Source organism: Wyeomyia smithii, chromosome 3 (genome assembly GCF_029784165.1).
Source record: "Wyeomyia smithii strain HCP4-BCI-WySm-NY-G18 chromosome 3, ASM2978416v1, whole genome shotgun sequence".
NCBI lineage: Eukaryota > Metazoa > Arthropoda > Insecta > Diptera > Culicidae > Wyeomyia > Wyeomyia smithii.
In genome coordinates, this window is record NC_073696.1 from 118,833,413 (window position 1) to 118,849,581 (window position 16,169).

The following is a 16,169-nucleotide window of genomic DNA, read 5'->3' on the forward strand; positions in this document are numbered from 1 at the left end:
TAGGCAGTATAGGACATCCTCAAAATGAACAAAACTAGGCTGTCATGTCTGAACTAACAAAATACATGCGCAAGATTGAGCTGTCGTGTGCAACACAAGACAGCTTCGTTGCCTCTGTAAGCTTTAGCTGTACGCGAGCACTCATGAATAACTTATAGCATGAGACTGTTAGAGTAGGAAGAGAGAACAGTCGTCAGTATGAGTGACACACCACAGTCTTTTTCCGAAGCCTGTCTTGAATAAGTTTCTTCGAATACTTGATCAAGAAAGACTAATCTTCTGACCCTGAAGAGTTGGCTGATAAGTCACGAATTGAAAGGCACAACCACACCCCCACTGGCACAATCTCACTCCGGCTGACGGTACTAAATTTGTTGAAGAGTACTCGCAGGCTAGTTATTATGTGGAAAGAGCGTAGTTAAAATTCACCGCGCTTTTTTTGTCCAGCATGAGTGCTTTTTTGATAGATTTTTGGTTGCGCATCAGACAAATAAACGAAGAACAGAATCTTTCAAATATTTTAGAAAGAGCCAGATTTTATCCGCGTCATCTCGCAAAAGGTGAGAACAAAAAAAGGTCATCACTACATTTTTTTCGGAGTAAATTACCCTGATTATCCCTGATCCAACTTTTTCCTTCTGCTGCATGCTGTGCTTTTGCCGCTCGCAAAAAAAATAAAACACACTTACTGCTCACACCAAAGCTGAGTGAATCAAAAATAATATATCACTCTAATGGGAATACAGAGAAATACACCGCGATGCACGTTGCACTTTTTTGTGCGGAATGCTGAAATATATCAGGGAAATTAATTTTCAGGGAATATCAGGAAAAATCAGGGAATTTCATCTTGGAAATTTTTTCGCCACCCTGGTGATACTTTTTAGATTTCCAATTTGAAATATATTTAATTTACTCGAAATATTTGGTGTAATTTATTATGAATGATTTGTTTCCAAAAATATGTGGAGTGTACTTCCAAATATAAATCGTTTGTAACCACACCGCACAAAAAACGCAATTTACTCTCCCACCTAAATGCTCCCCTCATTTAAAAAAACAGACTTACTGTAAAAGTACTGCAGTGAACCCTGTTGTGCAGTTTTTCACGACTACAAACTTCAAGGGGTCGTCATCCACAAATTACGTAAGGGTTTAGCGGTAGGGGGGATCCAGATTTTTTACGAATGCTCAGCTCGAAACTCAAACTAAAAAAACACTAGTTGAATCAAAGCAAGTAATTCCCCTTAGCTGAATGATTATGTATTTCACTTCGTTTACTTAGTTTTCAGTTTTAATTAATTTAACGTGCTGCTAATTGAATTGGTTAATTTATTTTGTTTATTTTTGTTTCAAAAACTAATTTTTCCTTAAAAAGAAAATCTGACATGAGGTTTGTGGGAGAGAGGGGGTGATGCAAAATCTTACTAAGCTTTATTATGGGGGAAGCGGAATTGAGAATTTCGAAAAAAGTCATTAGTTCCAATTAAACCCTCTAGTGCCCAGTGTCGCCTACAGATGGTCTTCTGTTAAACCTCTTTAAAATCTTCAATCAATACTTAAAAATGTTTATAAAGATTCGTATTGATTTTTTCGAAGCCCTTCTGAAAATTACTTTGGGCACTAGAGGATTAAGAGATGACGCCTAAAGAGACTTTAAAAACTGTTCCCACTTACATAATCTCTTATATCGATTTTTAAAATTAAACAAACAAATATCAGCAGCTTCGTGCATGCGAAATTTCTCCTTGTCACTTTAAAAGCAATAACTAAAAGATCTCCCTTTTGTAATAGATTTGTTACGTAAAGAGTAATAACATTCTTCTCCAGTCAAGTAACAACACATACTATCGCATATTTTGCACACGTTGCTAGTTTCTTCCATCTCCAACTCATCTGGTGTTCGTGTATTAGTTAATTCGTCATACGCATACGGAGAAAGAAAAAAATATGACAAAAGCTGCCAAGTACCATTTTTGCTCCGTCATACAGTAAGCAAACGCTGATGATTTCAAAGGCTTCATGTGTGTCTTAAAATCATACCACGTTCTGGAAACTACGTTTGAGGAAAACACAAGAATTTACTTGCTAGCTAGCGGATGCAAGCTATGTTGAAAACACACAATCATCGCTTCATGGAAACGCATTCAGATCTGTTCGATGATACACAACTCGTACCCATCTAGAAATTCTATATACGCATCTCTGGCAACTCTGGTTATTTTTCATTTTCAGGTCGACCGTGGAGAACGAAACAGTGATTTTTCTAATAAGACATTTGAGGTTGACCAGTGAGATTCTGCTTATGTGTGAATGTGTGAATATTGAAGAAAAAAATGAAAAATTGAATTTAGAGTATTGAAGAGAAAGGCAGGATGAGGAGACTGGCAACATGGCTAACAAAACAAACGCACATTAAATCGGTCCGTAAATTTTTCATAAAATTCACTTTTATTTTCGCTCTGGAAGTTATAAAAAGTTGAAAAATCTCAAGTTTATGGAGTGTGGCGTGTGTAAGATACAAATTAATTATAGTGGAGTGAAAATTAGAAGATCAAAAATGGAATTGATTATGCAGTATAAATTGGCACAGAAGATATAGTTCGCTCGCCATTCGTGTACGCTTTCATTTCTACCAAGTGAACGGTAGTGTTAGTGAATTGAGAGTGAAGTGGAAGCCGTAAATTGTGAAGAAATGGGCTCTATCATACGTCCTCTCCTGACATCGATTATAGGATTGTGTTTGTTTATTTCTTTTTATCCCCCATTGAGCTTTGCACGCTAGTGATGGGAAATATCGCCCAAAACGTACATCGATAACAATCGATAATTCCGGGGGTTTTATCGATATTATCGATAAGTATCGATAATTTGACAGCTAACGTTTGCGGTAAAAAAAATTTTTTTCAGATGATGAAAAAAAAAACTATTTCAGATGGTGATGAAAAAGAAACTATGACAGATAATTGAGTTGGATGAATTTCCCATGCAAGGTTATCATGTTAGCTTCCTCGCAAAAAAATATTACGTCCTTGCGTGCGGCCTTCCGGCAGTTAACCGTAACATTTGCCATGGCGGACGAAAACATGCGTGTAGCCATGTTTTTAAGCCCTTTCTTCGTTTTTTTTTTATTTTCCTCCTCCGTTTTCGCGACAAAATTGTTGGAATAGATCTTGCGCTTCAAGTTTGCCCAGAAATTCTCGATGGGAAGCAGGAGGGGGACATTGGGCGGATTCACCGACTTCGGTACCACATCGATCAGAATTTATTTCAGGTTCATTGGTAGCCAAAGATTGAAAATTCGCCAAGGAATCATCGAGGTATGAATTTATTAAGTATGGGTGTTGATTTTGGCGGTTTTTTCCCTGTTGGGTACTAATTTTCTTTGAGCTTGCAGCACTCTAGCAGAATTCAATCGAACATTGTGGGTGTGTAGGTCTTATTAAACCAAGCAACTTTGCAAACTTGCGTTTGAAAATTTATCTGGATTAACATTTGAAAAGGTCAGATTGAAAGTTGAGACCATGATAATTGTTAGTCAAATTTCGATCATCATGTGACAAATTTCAGGAACTCATTGCTGAAAATTGCACTCTTCAGGATGGGGTAAGTTCATCGAAGCAGTCCCAATTGTTTGCATGCTTTGGTTGGAAAAAAATTTCAAGAATAAATGTTAACATGTGTACCGTTTTTTGAACCCGTTTGTCCCGTTTTTATCCCGAGAAAATCTGGTCAGCCTACTTCAAAAATATAAAAAAATGAGTTTAAGATCCTACTCTGAAAAAAATATAATTTTAAAAACAAAAAATGATTTTAGAAAATATCGGTGATCTCAGATTTCTTTAAATGAAGTATTTTAGATAGACAATTTAGTTGCCTAAAACGTTCTATGCGTTGCAAAAATGTACACTTTGACACACACCCTTGAAATCCGACACATTTTCGGTGTAGGATGGTCACACCAAGTTCCCAAGTAATACTAATATAATACTGTTTGCCAGTGGAATGAAACTGGTTATCAAAATTGATTCATTTTTCGTAAAGTTCTGGCCATTTAAAATTCGAGAGAATTTTTTTTATCTCAATTATTTTTTCCACCCCCTGTATAAATCAGGATACTTTTTTTGCCGCAACAATTTCGTTGATTTGGATTTTTAGTTGAACTAAAAATTGTTTATTGGGTAACAGATACTTTAAACTTAAACAGTTCCAAGTTAAACTAAACAATTACCAGAGAATTACCAATAGACTGCCGCTATGCATGTCCATCATATTATAAGAGTTGGCAAGCCAAAGAAAATGCATTTTATTACAATTTCGTGTCATTGCTTTTTATGAGCTGGTGCGAAAAGATTGGATATTTTTTTAAAGTTCTCCAGTACTGAGTTGTCGAATTCATCTGTTCATAGGAAACTAAAAACTATAAATACCTTTTTAGTTACCATTATTTCTCAGAAACTCAGTGACATCCGGGGGGAACCTTTACACCACTCCAAACAATGCTAAATCTTGTCGAATAGCAACAAATACCCAGCGGCAAAAGCAACTCCTGGGGAAGGGTAGGTGAGGTCTCCTTCTTTTGGGTCTCCTCCAGTAACCAGCCGCACTGACTTGTGCTCACCCTTATAATATCGATAATTATCGTTAACGTCAAAAAATTAACGATAATATCGATGTCAAGCACTTATCGATATTATCGATAAGTATCGATAAGTTTCCCATCACTATTGCACGCAGCAAAGAGCAAACCTTTTTGCTTCAGCTGGCTCGTAAAATGCAACTGGAGAGACAGGAATCAGAAGCTAAGTATTGGTGTTGATAATATTTTACATTTACAGTGAAACTGTGAGGCCTGAAACATGTTGGACGCCGGCGCGGGCGGTCCGGTAGGATTCTTGCCGTAGGTTGGTGAACAGATCTACTTACGGCTGTTTAAGGGGTATTCCCACTGCTTCCGCTCCGGGACCGGGCCGGGACCGGGCCGTGGCTGTTCCGCGTGTCGTCCGAGCTCGTTTGAGATTGATTGCATGCGTTCTTATGAACGCATTCACACCAACGCGCCGTGCCCAAGCCGGGACAACGTTGAGTTGCCGTCGTGCTGCCGCAGTGCGAGGGAAAAACTATCGTTGCCGACGATACTTTGTGTTGGCCGGAGAAGGCACGGAAGGCACTCGGGTGGATGCGTGTATGTTGTAGTGACATATTTCGCGCGGAGTGAGCTGCGGTATGAAAAAAAGAGAAAGACGTTCTTTCACATACACACATCAACATTTCTCAGCCAGAGCGCAGCGCAGGCACGGTTCAAGCACGGCGCAGTGTGAATGCATGAAAAGTCCCGGACGAGCCCGGTCCCGGAACGGAAGCAGTGGGAATAGCCCTTTATTGAGCTGCGGCGGGAGTCTCGCCCGATCGCTCGCTTTGGCGTTCGACGTGTTTCAGGCCTGACTACCTATGTTAACGCACACAACTTTTCTTCCATTCGATTTGAACAGCATAGCGAGAGAGAATTTGTTTTTTTCTGCCTTTTGTGCTGCGTGGTGATTAGTGCATTCGTGTACATTTGTGTTGGCTGCGTGTGAGGCGTGAAGAGAGATGATGGTTGCTTGAATTGAAGTTTGCTTGTGTGTGTGTGTGTGTGTGTGTGTGTGTCGAAACATGATGAAGTCGATGCGAAGTGTTGCCGTGTTTTCAACAATTTGCTCGGCATGCGTGCGCAGTAGGATTGCTCATTATTTTCATTTTTCATGAACCTGAAACTAAAATTCAATTTATGATTTCGTAGCTTTTGAACGAATAGTGTACTCTTGGATGATTATGTTCAATTCGTGTGAGTCGGGCCAACATGAGTCCACACTGACCACACCAACTAATCGTTATTAATTTAACATTTTGTCAAAAAGCTTTGCTTAGTTCGGTCAAAAAATATTTGTACATATACACTTTTTTGAATAGTTAAGTTGGAAACATACAACACGCCGTCCATGATAACCGCATTTCAATTGTGATCAGTTTGGTATTTTGCAAATAAACTTAAAACTCTACTTTGTTTCGTATCCATATTTGCCTTTTTATAAACTTGTAGTAACTAGTAGTAACTAGCATTGATCTAACATTTGCTTCCTTTATTTGACCGCCAGGTGTCAGTATTGATTAGCATGCAGGCGCGAATAAATTATTATCTGATGTACAATTGCGACTGATTCTGATCAGTAGCTCAAGCTCAGTAGATCAAGCTCAAATTCAAGCTATCTGATCCATTCCAAGTCTTTACGGGTATTTTATTCGATGGTACGCTCCAATTTTATGATTTAACTAGCTTTTGGACGAATGTTGCAAAACCTGAACAACATTTTTTAAATCTATTTTGAAAATCTCGTTGGTCGATATAACATCATACCATGCGACTGAATGTTGATAGCGATTGTTTTGGCATTTTGTAAATGAACTTCTAACTCTGTTTTGTTTGATATGCATATTGGCATTTTTCTAAGTTTTCTTGCTTTGAAGGCATGCAACTCTGCCAGTTTTTATACTCAGTAGGTATTATAGTTTATATAAAATTTTCCGCGAAGTCCACGTTTTTAGGCAAATATTCTTAGCCGGTAACCCTGGTCGGTTTTCTTCCCCGAACCGCATTATTACTCAAGACAAGAATGGTGCATGAGTAACCTAGTTTTACATTAGGATTTGCGCGCGGTATTTTGACCGCGCTCAGTGTGACTATCCTCATACATCGGTTTCGAAGTCCAATAACCACGCATCAATGATCTTACATCGTACAACGCTCGGGTGTGCCTCGTATTGGCTCTTTGGTCAGAGACTTTTCCCCCTTACTCGCTTTATCGGTTATTTGAGCGCTTATCCATCATGTCACGAAACAACGCGGTATGATATTTTTCACTGGTACCAGTAGTTTGCTTAGTTTGCGTTTGGCGTGCGGTTGTTGCGTTTTACGAAATCCATTCGTTTCAAGGTAAATTTAAAAAGCTCACAGGATGAAACGCGAAGTTTAGTGTGATACAAACTGTTAACGATTGGTAGGTTGCCGAAGATAACTAGAAACTTCAATTCTCCTGTATGCCGATGCAGCGATCGTGGCGTGGTTCTATTTATATCGTCTCCTGGTGGCCGGTTGCCCAGAGACCGAGAAATAACCATATCGTGCGCGAATTTGTGTAGGAAAGATCGCACCATCAACCTCGATGGATCCAGATCAATTCCTTTCCACTAACACTAATTCCTTCCTTTGATACTTGTGGATGATGCAGAGGCTTCCTCGGTCTCTAGTAGCAACAAGTATTAAACTAACATTCCCGATATCCCTTCCTCGATTGATCTGCATTGGGCGAGGCCAGCCACGTTATTGATCAGTGAAAAGAAAGATCACCAGGAATTTTACACTGAAAATGGCTTGCTACTCCTAAGCACCATTTTGACGGTTCTTTGTGCAATTTCAGCTGATTCTGGTCAATCGCGGGCAACACACGGGCGATCAAATATGCTATGCTATATGCTATGCTATGCTAGGGAGTTACCTAAATCAATTACCTTCAAACTACAAAACGGCATTAGAAAAACAGTGGTTTGGCACGCTCACATCACTCACTTTCAATACGGTTCGCGTTGCAATAGAGAAAAGACTGCGAGAGAATATTGAAGAGAGATAATATAAGAGAACAACTTAGGAAATGAAGTGTTTTTCTGCTATCATAAGCGATGCCTCTTACCGTGCAACGCACGTGCTGTTTGAAAGTAACCGTTGCGTAGTTCAGTTAACGATCAATTCCAAAACAGTTTTTGGAATTTCGTTTAGCAGTTGGTTTCAGAAATTTTGTCTTCTCGGAAAAATTCCACATGCATGATTCCAACTCAATTGTGCAGCTCCCTCTTTCCCAGAGGTACAGTCACATAATTCAATTCCCACGTACATACATTTGATGTAACCTTCTGTAAAATAGTATATTTTACCGACATTTCTCCGCCAGGAAAGAGTGCTGATGTTAGACACCTTGTTTTCCACGGGAGAAACAATGAGTAGGCAACAACAAAAATTAGCGATAAAGTTTTTAAAGCCAAAAAAGGCCTAGAAAAAGAAATGCGGAAAATTTCAAAAAGAAAATTGTTTCTCTCGGTGGTTAGAGTATAAATTGTTCAATAAAATCAATCTAGCAGTAGACATGAATCCGGGTGGTCTTCATTTTCTCCGCACGTACGAAGAATGCTATATTGCATACCTCTGGGGGAACTCGAAAGCCTTCAGGGGGTACGCGAACAAAAATTTACTCAGCCTTCGCAATCGGACTTCCGGAAGCCGTGCCCCAAAGCGGGAAAAGCTTTACCTATTTGGCTGATAAAAAGCCTTAAATTTTTGATTTCGAATAAGTTGCTTATGCCGAATGTCTTAGAAATGGATGGATCGTCGAATCAGCATGTATAGGTTTTCGAACTGGAAGACAGAAAGTAATTTTTCATCCTAACCCTAAACCCACCCCTCTGATATACGTATATTAGCTGTATTCGTATTACAGTGAAATTATTTGTTGGCAAATGAAAAAAAAACTTGTCAAACAAACAAACAAAAAAAAATCATTTTGAACCTCAACTTCGTTGTAATTGTTGATTGCTACAATTTTTTGCTGGTACTTGTTGATTATTTTATTTGACATATCTTCCAATGTTCCCTTATTAGTGAGCCTATGTATGGCTTCAAAATTATTTTCGTAGTAAGATTCATATAATTATTTTCGATTCAATCAGAGCTCAATAAGACAAAACCATTCATTATGATAACGTAAGTATTGTTGGATTTAAGAAATTTGGTTGGATTTGGTTTTTGAAGAAATAGAATTAATTCTGGTTCAGGCGCTTTAAGAGTAATAATTGGTTCGATAACAACGATACGCTTGTGCCGTATCAAATAAATGTTGTTTGACCGAAAACAGGCACAATATCGCCAGATGTAAAAGAAATTTTTTCGAGTGTTTTTAAATATATTTCAAAAAAAGATTTTATTCAGCCTTTTTTCTGAGAATAAAAATACTGCGGACTCTGTAAACTTTGTTAGGAAAAATCCCTCTAGTGACAGTGTTTAGTTCTACGTCAGCATTTCATATAACCCCTAAGTCTGTATGCCTTGTAGTATTTAAATTTTCTGGTCACTTTTTCCCGTACAACTGATTGGCACTCTATTTATGTTCTTTTTGCTGGTTCTTTATAAATCGCTTCATTTTACTATATAGGTAGGTACTCCAAAACCGTTCGATACGTGTTTTTCGACACAATATTTTTCCAATCAAGCATTATTTTTATATACTAAACACATGTACGTAAGATCCCATCAAGAACTTTATTAGTTCGGTAGCGAAAAAGTTTTTGCATCAGACTGCTGTAGAAAACATTCCAAAGGAAACTGTTGCCGAAATAGTTCGGTTCGTCTTTCATAAACTACCAAAAATAGTGTACCTACTATTTGTTTTTGATAAAGAAACAAATCTCTCAAAAATCTGTTACAAATAGCCCTTTAAGGTGGCATGCTTCCTACATGAGAATTTAGCTATTTCGGCTCTCTCTCTAAGCTGGGAATTTCGTTTTTGAATATTACTCTGCCACCATTTATTCAGATTAGCAGCGTATTGCCTTTTTATCAGATTAGCAGCGTATTGCCTTTTTTAGAAAAATATCAAGACATGTAATTTAGTATTTAACTAATTTTGATATTTTTTTTTAATAAAAAATTTATAGATAACGAGAATTTTTTTTACTATGCAATATTGCACAATATGGTACATAGGCAATCTTTTAAAATTATGTAACCATTTGAGATACTCATGGTTAACCATAACTGTTTTGTAAAACAAACCATTTTGCAAAGAATTGTTCTTCGGTTTCTATCTGTAGGAGAAAAAAACACTAGTCTTTAAATCGATGATGGACCCCATTTAACTGGATCGCCAAGTAACTCCTGACCTAAAGTCCGCAATATTTTGAAAATAATTAGGTTTTTACTAAATTTTCAAATTGAATAATAAGGTTGAAAATGTATTACAATAAATCTAACAGTTTTTTCTTAAGTAAACACCGGGGTGCCCAAAAAACAACACAAACCATTTCCAATACCCACATGCAGCATATTTTCATTTGATCAAACAAACGTGTTCGACGGTTCCAACTGGTACAGCACCACTTCATAGCCGCAGCTCCAAAACAAATGAAGCTTAGCAGACGGTTCAATAACCGAAAACCCGTTCCGGTTCTATTGTGATGTGGTCAAGTGAGACAGGACGCAGAGAACCGTTTGGTGTGAAATGATCGACCGGTGGCTTGATCCACTTTAAATAGACCACCGCCAAGCATAGCCAGCGGGAAGTGAAAATGGTCACCCGGGCCGAATAGTCCCGTGCAAAGGCCAACGCCAGTTCGTCGCCGCTTGGTTGGACCGTAATAAAGTTAGCGATGATGCTTACTGAATCGATCGGTCAGCTTTTATTTTTGACTGATTTAGCATCTCTCTAAACTTGACAAAAGGGCCTTAATTAGCTAGCGGCAACTGGCGAGCGTTGCTGTTATGGTCATCATCAGAAATTCCTCCACGGCGGCAGCGGCGTTGGACAAACAGCTGCGCTCACGGCTCAACTGATAGCACGGGAAGGAAGAAGTCTAAACGCGGTGGTAACACGACCATCGACCATAGCCTTTGGGGGACAATTTGCTCCTATTGTAGGCAGTCACCGTAGTCACCAGCACAAGCGAAAGAAAACAAACAGTTCGAGCGGAGCGTGCGGTCCAAGTTTATTCGAGCCAAGGCGAAGCTCGAGCCGCCGCCGTCATTGTCACCACCCCGCGAGGGCAAGTTTCGGTTGAGTATGTGGATGACAGGTACAGCGGTACAGTGACAGACCTCTCTATCTCTGCGTGTCTCTCTCTCTCTCTCTTTCTCTCCTGCCGCGTAAAGTTCATTAACATGCTACGGTTGACGCTACCGATTGCACCGTCACATCACTGCGATCCACCACCCCGGTCGCTGCGGCGGTCATCTAGCCTGGTTGATCTTCCGGGTTGAGAGCTTTCGATCAAGCTGATTTACTACTGTTCTGGTTGGCGAACATTTAGTTTAGTTAGAGTTTTATGTTACGCAAGAAAGCCTGTGCACAAGCACATTAATTTTATATTCGATATATTGTTCTATAGTTTCAAAACTGTTTATTTTTTTCAAGGCCGAATATGTTTTATTTTCCCAACAATCATTTTTTTAACCAAATAAAGCTTTTATTCGATGATTAGCATACAAACGATTTTGCAAGTAATCATCACGCTATCATTTTCCGTCGTCCATCATTACCAAGCATAAAGACTCCTTCAAGTTGACAACAAGTGGCCCTAAAACTTTCATCTGTCCGTATAGCTACCGGTTGCAATATGTCAGTTCACTTTAATAGCCAATTGTACCAAAGTGAGGCAGGCCAAGGCGAAGCGAAGACGCGCACCTCACATTCGTAAATGGAAGGTAACCCGCCGACCAGAAAGCGCCAAGCGAGGAACTCCGATCATCATCGCAACACCACCAGCGCACATAAAGCAGAGCAGTCACGGAAGGCAGCATGGATAGATCAGTGATTGCTCCGCTCCGTTGTTAGAAGCTCGGGATTGGCTTCGGCTTTCCGCCGGTGACGAACACGAACTAGCCCTGGTAGTGGGTAAGCAGTTTGGCTTCGGAGCGGAGAGATATCGGCTTCGCCACATCTCACTTGTGCTTCTCTTCTGGTGTTTCATCAGCGTGGCTATCGATGCGGTATGGTGTAGTAGCGAGTGTCAGAAATCAGGAGGACTTAGTAAATCAGTTCTGTAAACATTACATTACTTGACAAGAGTGTAATATTAAATTTTAAGAAGTTATTTTGAACTTCAAACTAATGCATAGTAAAAATTTTCAATTGTTTTTGCGACACAGATCGCAGTTATACATTTTATCTGTTCCAGTAATTTTTTTGAACGTGTAGCTTCATGATGCTGCGAGTAGTATTCAATCAGTACCAAACAAGACATTCTTTTGCACGGATTCGAATGATTTGATTCGCTATACTCATCAGTTAAATCGCATTATACTGTTTTGACCAACTAAAAAACATTTTGTTCATTATTGTCAAAAAATAATACAAATTCGCGATTAAACTATCCAATTGTGGCTCGCATGAGTTTTTCGTAGTATTATATAAAGGATATGAAAACTTCATTTTATCGGTGAATCGCAAAATTCGATTTTTTTATTAGGTACTATTCGTGCAAACAAACACTGATGAGTGCAAAAACACCACCCCCATTTTAAATCAAAATTTGCCGAAATCAAAAAAAAATTTAAATTTTTCGGTATTTCAGTCAATCTTATGTAAAAGTAGGTAATAAGTTAAGCATTTTGCCATTTGAGTATCGTTGATCTATTTTTCAGAAAAACCAAAAATTACAAGGGTTGTTTGCAAAGCTACGACCGCAAATTTGACGTACAACTACATACAACTCTTTGGTACAATACTTGCATTGTTTTGTTCCAGAGTGAACGCAAGTGATAAGTTCGAAGCAAATTTCTCCTTTAGTTACAATAATTTTTTGAATGATAGACGCTAAGCCCGGTCAACATTTTTATTCGCATATTCGTGTTTCGATTGATTTATGTTGAGAGAAATGGAGTTAATCTGGACGGGTTGTCCATGATGTGTTAGTAAAATAAAAGAGTCCACTATAGGTTGATTTGCCTTTGATGAAGTATAGTTTCATTAGATATTGATAAATATTGATGAGAATAGAAACTGTGGTGGGGAACAAGTATATTTTTATTAGAATTTTTTTCCTTTCTCATTGACAGAAAAATAATACATTCAAGTCGTTTTTCACGCGGGGGATACGTGCCGCGTAAAAAAAACCGCGTAAATTCCGGAATCCGCGTAAAAAACCGCGTAAATTCCGGAATTCGCGTAAAAAAAAACCGCGTGAATTCCGGAAACCGCGTAAGTTCCGGAAACCGCGTAAAACAAAACCGCGTTAATTCCAGAATCCACGTAAAAAAACCGCGTAAATTCCGAAATCCGCGTGAAAAAACCGCGTAAATTCCGGAATCCGCATAAAAAAAAACCCGTGTAAAAAAACCGCGTAAAAAGCGGCCTTAGTGTATTGATGAGAAGATAAATTGTGGCGCGGCATATTATTAGTCGTATATAATGATGATATAGAGTAAAATAACCTATGGTGGACCACCCGCCAGATTAACTGAATATATGCAAAAAATTCAAAAAAAGGGATTTTCAGGATACTTTCATCGGAATACATCTCATTCATCCAATCTGCATCACAAACAGTTAAAAATTCCGATTAATGTTGAGAGAAATTGAGGTACTTTGACGGGTGGTTCACTATATGTTAATTTACCCTAGAATTGAAATTGGGGAGATGTTGAGCAGATATTATAGAGGACCGAAAAGTTTTTTCATTTACGTGAAAGTTAGCATAAATAAATAATAAAATATATTTTAATTTTAACGACTGCTGGTAGTTATGCGGATGTTTTTTATTTTGGCTTTCTCAGACTTTTTTTAAAAGGAAAAACACGACAATATAGGTTAATTGCCCGAAGTTTCGGCAGTTTTGGTGGCCCTTTTCACGGGCCAAAACGGCCGAAACGTCGGGTAATTAACCTAGATTGTTGTGTACTTCTTTTTAAAAAAAATATTAGAGTCCTTTAACATTTCGATGCCAGTTTTGTAGTACTGCGCGTCAAGTTCTTTAAAATAGTCTTTTGTTCCCAAATCTACCTCTGTGTTCAAGTTGAATCGCTCGTCAGAGAGCAAGATTATCAAATGGAGAATCAGAAAAAAGGCTCTGGGCTAAATCTAGTAAACATGGAGAGTGGGAAACCAGCTCGTAACGCAATTACTTCTAATTAGCAGTTGTATTGCGAGTAAAATGAGCGAGAGCGTCATCTTGCTGGAAGAGCGGCTTTTTCTTCACTATTTGCGGCCATTTTGCCTTGATTTTAACATAAAATCGAGCCAAAAATGTACAATAATATTGTTTATTGTTTATTAATTATTTTACATTTCTTATCGGCGTATATTATGCCTTCCAAATCCTTAAAAATACTAGTAATGTTTTTGGGCACTTCGGACGATTCTCACCAGGTACTCTACTAACTGCATATAAGATTCAGGAGTATAGTGGTGAATCAATGTTTTGTCCATTGTTTCTAATCGCCGCAAAAAAAACCTTATGCGACATGTAATCGAAAGTTTGACACGTTAGTCTTTTTGACCGTTTGTTAAGAAACGATCCACAGCTTCTTCACGTCATGTATAAACAACGCATTTCTTTAAAATTGATGTGGTCTCAATTAGCTCGCACAACTTGAGTTTACGGTCACTTAGGACGATTTTACTTTTTTTTATATTTTTCGGCCAAGCGAGCCAATACTGGATTGTGCCTGTGTTATTTACATTTGAAAGTAATATTAAGAACGAGTCAATAATATCCTAGCATTGTTGTTATGATTGGTGACCTCAAAATGTAATCGGACATTCCTAAAGATTTTTGCTTGGTAGTGACATCTCTATGCCAAGGCTTGGCCCATGTAGATCTTTTGAAAATACGGCGTATTTCCAAAACTAATTTGCTTATTGTTGAAAAAAAAATATTACTTGAAAACCGTTTTGATTGTTTTGATAAGCATAAAATTTAGTTCGGCAGAAAGAAGGGCCAATAGCACTTTAATTAAAATTTTCTGTTTCAGCACAATATTACCGGACATATGATATGATCTTTGCAAAAAAAAATCCATTCTATTTTGAATAAATTTCTTATTGAGCGTCTTAATAAAATGAAATAAGATATTAAGAATAGGCAATGTTTCCATTCAACTAGTAGAATCAAATGGAGATATTACCTATTCTGAATATTCAATTTTTTTATGCAAGAGAACTAAAATTTTCACCATTCTTTAAAAGCATTTTACAGAGGACAATTATTTTAATCTTCATGTTTCAATTGTTTCCGGAAGATTTTTAAATTGCGAATAACTTTAAGAAAATAAGAATACAACATCTTAATTGTTTGTTTTAAATTTTGACTCATGATGTCAAATACTGAATCAAATATTCAAAAATTGATAAAGCTCGGTTAAGATTCCTGATAATTCTGGGATTAGGAAAGAATCCAGCATGCACAATTAGGTACTATCGGCGTGAAAATAAATTCGGCCGCGCACGGATTTAATTGACAGTAGGAAAAAATGGCAGAAATAATGCAACAAAAATAAGCGACTTTTTACTAAAAGAAGATAACAATTTAGCGGGGGCCTAGTGTGGTTGGTAACGTCTCCGCCAACCACGCTCGACGCCTGGGTTCGAATCCCACCGCCGACATAGGTGTCGATGGTTGTGAGGTGGCGTGATCCACTCACAACCAACCCAACTGGTCTAGATTCAATCCTAGCCGACACCGGGAGATTTTCTGAGGCGAATAATCTCTGGGATCACGCCTTCCATCGCATGAGGAAGTAAAGCCGTTGGCGCCGGTCCGTTAATAAACGGGTCGTGAGTTAGGGTCCTGGGTGTGGAGTCGTCTCCCTGGGCGTCGGTGATTGGCCACAACAGTGGCGGAACTAGACCGACGGAAAATAAGCGAAAATAAAAAAAAAAGATAACAATTTAAATAAAAACGACTGTTTAGAATGGTAGAGAATAGATCAAAATCATTCGAGAAAGTTTACATTTCTTATTCTTACTTCAAGAACGTGACTGTTGTTTAAAAATAGTGTGTTCTTACATGAGTAATGAGTATACTCTTAGCTCCAGTAGCATTTTATTCCTTCTGTATTTTATCTGCATCGCAAAATCATAAAATAAAAGTTTTTAATTTACACAATCATTATATGACCGCTATATATATATACGGAACCTTTTTAGTAATTGAACATTATTAAGCATTCCTCTGCATGGTGGTCAATTGTATACGATAGTTTTGTTATTCAATCAACATTTTTGGTTGTGCAGAATGCATGCATTTTAGAACATTGATCTAGTCTGTCCATCTTCTACTTGCACACACTGACATTGCAAATTGTAATCATAAATCTAAAATTGTGCAACCTTGACTATAGAGTGTTAGGAAAATTGCCTATAGCAAATGCT

The 16,169-nt window shown here is 38.1% G+C and overlaps 1 protein-coding gene across 2 annotated transcripts in view; it reads right to left on the minus strand.

The window, feature by feature from the left end:
* LOC129730962 (putative uncharacterized protein DDB_G0277255) overlaps positions 1 to 16,169 on the minus strand; it is a 219,120-nt gene that overhangs the window by 79,542 nt on the left and 123,409 nt on the right. The window lies entirely within an intron of this gene.